Source organism: Polypterus senegalus, chromosome 6 (assembly GCF_016835505.1).
Source record: "Polypterus senegalus isolate Bchr_013 chromosome 6, ASM1683550v1, whole genome shotgun sequence".
Taxonomy (NCBI): Eukaryota; Metazoa; Chordata; class Cladistia; order Polypteriformes; family Polypteridae; genus Polypterus; species Polypterus senegalus.
This window is the reverse complement of record NC_053159.1, coordinates 154771741-154780009: the sequence shown is the minus strand read 5'-3', so window position 1 is coordinate 154780009 and position 8269 is coordinate 154771741.

Genomic DNA, 8269 nt, shown 5'->3' with positions numbered 1-8269 from the left:
CTTACCCCTGCTTAGCTAGAGAACGAGAGAACTACTTAATGGATTTAGATCAGGCTTTTTTCTAGAATTTGCTTGAATATTCCGGTTGATTTTGTGGCCCCTCTCATCGCACTAAGTATCATAGTTTCGTTGTGGTGACTATTTATTTGCGCAAATCCAAGAGAGATGCAGCAGGCCAAGGGGAAGGGAGCGGGGCCCTCCTCACTCACGCACCACTTTGGGGCATACCTTACATCTGCTTAGCTAGTGAAGAAGGGAACTACATAACGGATTTTTTCTAGAATTTGCTTGAATATTCCAGTTGATTTTGTGACTTCTGTCATCGCTCTAAGAATCACAGTTCGCTTGCAGAAGCGATATACTGGCACTAATCCGAGACAGAGGCTGCATGCTGAGGGGAGGAGGAAACGTGATGTCAGGAGTAGGGAGCCGGGCAGGACCTTCCTCACTGTCCTGCTTCACTTCTACTGCAGTTATTCTGAAAAAAAAATGGGAGTGAGTAATATTTCAGATCTTGATTTAGCCATTCTATAATTCCAGTTGATTCGTAATATTAGCTTGCATAAACCTATAAATGTCTTAACAAACTAAATAATCATTCTCCAAAATCAGGAGAGAAACTACTGTCCTAACTAGAGACAAAACAAACTAAAGATTCTAATGTATTCCTTAGGCTAACCAAGGAGAGAACAGACAAATTGTGGTACACTATGTCAACTGACATGAAAAAACTCCAAAATATCGTGTAATTAAAGGTCAGGGGTGTATATCATACCATTATTGTCTAAAATATTAGAATTCTGTCACGTAGAGTGTAGTGCAGCATGTGAAGTTTCCAGATCATAAAGAAAATCTACACACTGTTCCTTTAGAATTGTAATGTGCACATCCAGTAAGTACCATCATCTCGCATCAGATCATTAGAACAATCTGAATGAGAACAGGTCATTCAGGCCTACTAAGCTTGCCAGTCCTGTCCACTTAACTCTTCCAAAATAACCATCAAGTCAAGTTTTGAAAGTCCTACTGTGTACCACACTACTTGGTAATTTATTCTACCTGTCCGATTCTCTTTGTGTAAAGAAACGTTTCCTAATGTTTGTGCGAAATTTACCATTATCAAGCTTCCAACTGTGTTCCCATCTTCTGATGAACTCATTTTAAAATAACAGTCTCTATCCACTGTACTAATCCCCTTCATTATTTTAAACACTTAAATCATGTCACCTTTTAATCTTCTTTGTTTAAACTGAAAAGGCTCAGCTCTTTAATCTTTCTTCATAATTCATCCCCTGTAGCCCTAGAATCAGCCTAGTTGCTCTTCTCTGGACGTTTTCCAGTGTTGCTGTGTTCTTTTTCTAGTCTGGAGACCAAAACTGTACACAATATTCCAGATGAGGTCTTACAAGTGTGTTATAAAGTTTGAGTGTAACCTTCTAGGACTTGTACTCAACACATCAGGGCGCTAAATAACCGAATATTCTGTTAGCCACCTTAATGACTTCTGAACACTGTCTGGCAGTTGATAGTGTTGAATCCATTATGACTTCTAAATACTTCTCATAAGGTGTACTTTCAGAGCACCCATTGTGTATTCAAATCTAACATTTTAATTCCTATGTCTAATACTTTACATGTACTTACATTAAATTTCATCTGCCACAAATCTGCCCAAGCCTGCATGCTGTCCAAGTCCTGATGGATTCAATTGATTCTTGATTATCTGCCAACACCTATCTTGGTATCATCTGCAAACTTAACCAGCTTCTTATTTACATTCCTATCCAAGTCATTAATATATATTAAAAATAAGAGCAGCACTGGCTCTGACCCCTGTGGGACACCACTCTTAACATCAGCGAATTGTGATAGGGTACATCACGCATAACCCTCTACTTGTTGTGTCAGTTTTTTATCTATACATCTACAAACAACACCTTGAATGTCCACTTCTTTTAGTTTAATGCCCAACCTCTCATGTCGCACCTTTTCAAATACTGTCTGAAAGTCAAGATAAATAATATCATTTGCTTAACTTTAATCATATCCTTGTGTTGCTTCCTTTTGAAATTACAGCATGTTGATAATACCTGACCTCCCTCTTCTTAGCCTATGCTGACAGTTCAGTAAAATTCCTGCTCTTGCAATGTGCTGCTCAATCTTTTCCTTAATAATTCCTTTGATTAATTTGCCTGTGATGCACTTTAAGCTTACTGGCATTTAGTTGCTAGGGGTCAGCTTTCACATCAACTTAACCAAGCACTTATGGTTTGGTTAAAGTCAAGCCATAAGTTTTGAATAGCACAGCGATACCACATCACACTTGACCAGTGAAGATGCAGATCTCAATAAACAAGCCTTACTGAGAGGAACTGCAATAACACCAGGTTATTGTCTGCAATCCAACAATCCAAAAAGTCAGAAACACCAGACAAGCAAAGCTCAGGGTGGAGTATTCAAAATCATAATCATAATGTAAAAGTCAAAATCCAAAGGACAAGCAAGGGTAAAAACACCTATGTACCAAAGAAAGGGGGTTCTGACAAGAAAGCCCTGAATGAGGCCAGTAACCCATTTTTATAACTCCTTGTCCTCCCTTCACATGACTAACAAATAACCAGTAGTGTATAACAACAGAGCTACATGGGTCAGGTCAAAGAAAGAATTATGAGAAAGGGAGGGTGTGGGATGACACTTAGGTCCCATTCTAAGAGCAAACTGTCTTTAAAAAGCAAATTCACAAGAAGAGGCCAAATACTCTGGAATGTTATTCAGTTTGGGATCATGAAACTGGATAGACCATGTGTCTGCTTTAACAGCTTTTGAGCCAAGTTAGAATAAAATTACAATAAATTAAATCAGAAGTCAACTAGAGCCAATTAACCCTTTCTTGGATGTAATCATTTTACTAGTTCATGGTATGCTTCACTTTTTTGTAGCAATGCCATTCCTCCACTTTGAAGTAAAGAGGCAGCATTTATTAACTCCCACAATCATAACTCTGTTCAGAAGAAGAATGCTTGCTATGGTTTTATTTCTACACTTGTTCCCAGCCTCTCTTCATTTTTATGCTCTCACATATTCTGGTTCCTTTTTTGCTACTAATAGATGTTGGCCAATAGAATGCATTTTTAGAACAATGTGGATGCTCTGGAAATTCAGAAAGTAATCTCTGAACAAAAAAAGACTTCTGTGGAAATTATTTAATTTCTAGAATTCAGGTGTCTTAAAGTACATACTTTTTGTAAGATTTCAGGGTTCAGAATAAATCTGAGCAGCCCTCACTCATCTATCTGAGAAGTGTCTCTTCACGTGAATGTACATAACTGGGTGTCACAATTGGCTAAACCGTTAAAAACTTACTAAACATTCAATTATCTTTACATATTCCCAGTTGGTCCATTGTATGCTGCCTTCAGAAAGTATTCAGACCCTTTCGCTTTTTTATACTTTATTATGTTGCAGCCTTATCATCATCAAGTTCTTCTATGTGAACCCTGAATACAATGACGACTGGTTGAGGTCATTTATGTTAGGTAGAATGCCTTGAGGGAACTGGGTGGTCTCGGGTGGCCTTGGAATCCCTGCAGATATTGATTTTTTTCTCCAGCCGTCTGGAGTTTTTTTTTGTTGTTTTTTCTGTCCTCCCTGGCCATTAGACCTTACTTTTATTCTATGTTAGTGTTCACTAATTTTATTTTCTTATTTCTTATTTTATCTTTTTTCTCTTTCTTCATCATGTAAAGCACTTTGAGCTACATCATTTGTATGAAAATGTGCTATATAAATAAATGTTGTTTTTGTTATGCAATAATCATTTAATTTAATTTTTTCTCACATCAAACAGCACTCAATGCCCCAGAATTGCAAACCAAAACACTGAAATATCACATTGACACAAGTGTTCAGACCCTTTGCTGTGGCACATGAAATCTGGCTCATTTGTATCGCAGTCTACTGATCATCATAGAGACGTTTCCACACCTTGTTTGGAATCCACTGTGGCAAATTCATCTGATTGGACCTGACTAGTAAAGGCACATATTTCTCTATTTAAGGACCCATGCTTGACAGTTGTCACTTTCCCACTGCAGGAACTTTTTTAAGGAACCTGGGGCATTTTAGAAACTCTGGAACATTTGTGGCATTCCCACCACAGGAACTCAGGCTGTTTGCAGTTCCTGGTACTTTTTTTAGCTCCTATGAATTTTGCTGATTCGTTGGCCACAAGCATTAGCGCCATCTTACAGACCTCTTAGTGGTTGAGTTACCGGAGAAGATGGAGTGCCACACTTCGTACTGCTTCACTATTCATAGCCACCTGCTTGGTGTGGTAGGGTTGCTCCCCATAAACTCCTGAACACACCACTCTTTGCACTGCATCACTCTTCTTTGCAGATGACATATTTTGAATAATGGTTACAACTTCTGTTATGTGGTTAAAATGCAAAAAGCAAAAGTGGCCAGGGGCCACATGTAGCACAGGGCCTACATTGTACAGGAACTTATTGGTTCCTGAAAACAAAGCTTTTGTGGTGAGAAAGTGCCTAATGTGTATCACAGGAAAAAACAAGCCATGAGGTTGAAAGAACTGCCTGCTGAACTGACGGATTGTGTTGGCACAGATTTGAAGAAGGCTACAAAATATTTCCTGTGGTGCTGAATCTTTCCAAAAGCTCAGTGGCCTTCCAAATTAAATGGAAGAAGCTTGGAACAACCATGCTTTTTGGTGGAGAACACTCCTTTGTAAAAGGGGTGACCCAAACCTTATGGTCATTCTGGCCGAGCTCCAGAGATAAAAGAAAACATTTCCAGATAAACAACCATCACTGCAACACTTCTTCGATCTAGGTTTTTTGCCTGTCTTTAGTTCACTTGGGTTTGTAAAAAGGCACCTGAAGGACTCTGTGACTGTGATGTCATTCCAGTGTTGATGCATGGAGGTGACCACTTCATGCTGTGGGGTTGTTTTCAATGGAAGGGACTTGGATACTGCCAATAGCAGGGACTTGGAGACTGTGTTGAATGAAGGCAGAGCAGATCAAAGTAAATATATATTGTTAATGAAAACCTGTCCCAGAGTACTCTGGATCTCATACTGAGTTGAAGGCTCACCTTCCAACTGGGTGATGACTGTAAGCAAAAAACAGGAGTGGGTTAGGTACAACTCTGTGAATTTTCTTGAGTTGCCTAGCCAAAGCCTGGACTAGCACCCAATCAAACCACTCTGGAGAAACCTGAAAACAGTTGCCCACTGACTGTTACTATCCAACATCACAGAGCTTGAGACGATCTGCAGAGACGAATGGCAGAAAATCCTAAAATCCAGGGGCCTCATGTATAACGCCGTGCGTAGAATCGCACTATAACAAGGCGTAAGCACAAAAGTCGAAATGTGCTTACGCACAGAAAAATCCAGATGCAGGAATCTGTGCGTACTCCAACTTCCACGTTCTTCCGCTATATAAATCCCGATCAGCATGAAAACTAACGCTCGTGAACGCGCCTTATGTCCCACCCCAACTCCTCCCAGAATTACGCCTCTTTGAATATGCAAATCAATATAAATCGCCCTTAAGCTCAGCCTTCTGTGAAAAGACAATGGGAAAAGCACGGGGGAAAATATAAGAATTTCAGCGAATACCAAGTGGAGGCAAAGGAAAAACATACTATTTGTTTAATTAAACCGTTGTATAATCAATAAAAGGAAGTTGATCGAGTGACATAGCGTTTTGGAGAAATTTGAAAGCTAAGATATCAAAGTCGCCGTGAAAAGGCAAGTCATATCCCACCGTCTGAGTGTTATATGAAAGCTTATTAGGGTACAGACAAAAAAAAAAATAGGCACACAGTGGAAAAAAGCACGAATTGTCAACTTCAATCTCGAAATTTCCACTATAATCACGTAGTTTATTTCGTCATTAAAGTAGAACATCATAAATGTCATTGTAAAATCGTTTAATTAACCAGTTTCTCAAATCACATTGTAATTAAAGTAGCACATTAAATGCTTTGTTTTGTATGTGATCTTCTATGTGCTCTAAGTGTGTGAATCACTACTTGCTTCTTAAACTGGCTCTCTTCAACTGGACACCGAATCCATTACATTCGTGATATTACAGCTCTCTGAATAACTAAAATACTGAGATGTATACGTGAAATCATTTTCATGATGATAGAAGTTAAAGCACGTTACTAAACATGGGTTTCACGGCGCAGTGATTGTGTACGACCTTCGATGAAATGATTTATTGCAGCAGTACTCATGGGCGGCTCTAGGCAGAGAAAGAATCGGTGGACCCTTTGCTCGCCAATGTCAATATGGTATCTTATGCACGGTGGAAGGCCACCTCTGTTGCGGCCTAGTGCTCATGACACAAGTGTTTAATATTTGTCGAAATTATTGCGTTTTTAGCTGTGTTGTTATTTTCTCTTTCTGTTTTATATTCAATATATACAGTAATCCCTCCTTGATCGCGAGGGTTGCGTTCCAGAACCCCCCGCGATAGATGAAAATCCGCGAAGTAGAAACCATATGTTTCTGTAGTTATTTTTATATATTTTAAGCCCTTATAAACTCTCCCACACTGTTAACATTATTAGAGCCCTCTAGACATGAAATAACACCCTTTAGTCAAAAGTTTAAACTGTGCTCCATTACAAAGACAGAGATGACAGTTCTTTCTCACAATTAAAAGAATGCAAATAGATCTTCTTCTCTTCAGGAGCAGAGAATTTCAGAGAGAGAGAGAGAGAGCTCGCAAAGAAAAGCAAACCATCAAAAAATCAATAAGTGTGCTTTTGGAAGCATTGCGATAAAGCGGCATTTCTTAGAGGTGCGTCCGTATCCACTAGGCAAACAGCTTCTGTGCAAACAGCACCTCTGCTCACAGCCCCTCCGTCAGGGCAGAGAATGTCAGAGAGGGCGAGAGAGGCAGAGACAAGCAAACAATCAAGCTCCGCGCGGGATGCATATCTTATAGCATTGAGGAGTTTTAGTTAATATGTAATACATGCTCTGATTGGGTAGCTTCTAAGCCATCTGCCAATAGTGTCCCTTGTATGAAATCAACAGGGCAAACAAACTGAGGAAGCGTGTAGCATAAATTAAAAGACCCATTGTCCGCAGAAATCCGCGAACCAGCGGAAAATCCGTGATATATATTTAGATGTGCTTACATTTAAAATCCGCGATAGAGTGAAGCCGCAAAAGTTGAAGCGCGATATAGCGAGGGATTACTGTATTGGCGTGGCCGCCCCTGCAGTCCTTGCTTTTCTTTCTCCAAGTAACCGATCGCCACACAATCAGCTCTGTAATAAATGTTAAGCCATCTGTAAGCTTAGAGCGCCGATTCTTCAAAAACATTTAAGGAACATTGAACTATCTTCGTAGTACATGTTTAATTATTCTATCCTTCACGCCAGTCCCAGTGAAGAATACGGATTATTTAAATGAAGTTAAAGTTTTACCTGTATAATATAATAAACATATTTTGATGCATTTAATCTTAAAAATTATATCGTCATCTATGTAAATACGCGCTTTATAAAGTGGCTCAGGTTGTGCAATATTATAACTGTAGTGCAAGTTTACAGTGACGTAATTGTACTTATAAGTACAAACAGTTCTACAAGGAGCAATTGATTGAGTACGTTTATAGTTCTTGGGATGAAACTGTTTCTGAACAGTGAGAAAGGCTTTGAAACATTTTGCCGTGGCTGAGGTAGCATGTGGTTGAGTCTGTATCCCGATAATACTCTTTCCAATCAGCTGCTGCTGTGATTCCCCACTCAGATACAGTTATATAAATACTCTGAGTTGTGCAGTGAGAGTAATATGGAAAAAGATGATCCGCTGTGGCAACTTTAACAGGAGCATCTGAAAGAAGAAGAAGAAGTACCAACGCTAAAGCAGTTGTGGTATTTGGATTACTATGGCTATTCCCTGGACCATTATATTGTTACAAGTTAATTACAATCAGATGCATTACACTAATAAAAAATATGCGGTTAGTTTCAGTGTATTTATAAAGCCGCGTCAGGAAAATAAGGAGTAACCCCACAGGAACAGTAACATTGTTTTGACGCTGGGTGCTGCCAGTCTGCAAAACCGAGCGGAGAACTTGCGTACGACAAGGTGTGAGGTACCGTGGAAAAGTGCGTGGCTTTTCGCCAAGTGTAGGTTTTATACATCGCGATTTGAACGTGGAAAAGTTTTTACGCAACCTTACGCAACATTTCTGTGCATACGCACTGTTTATACCTGAGG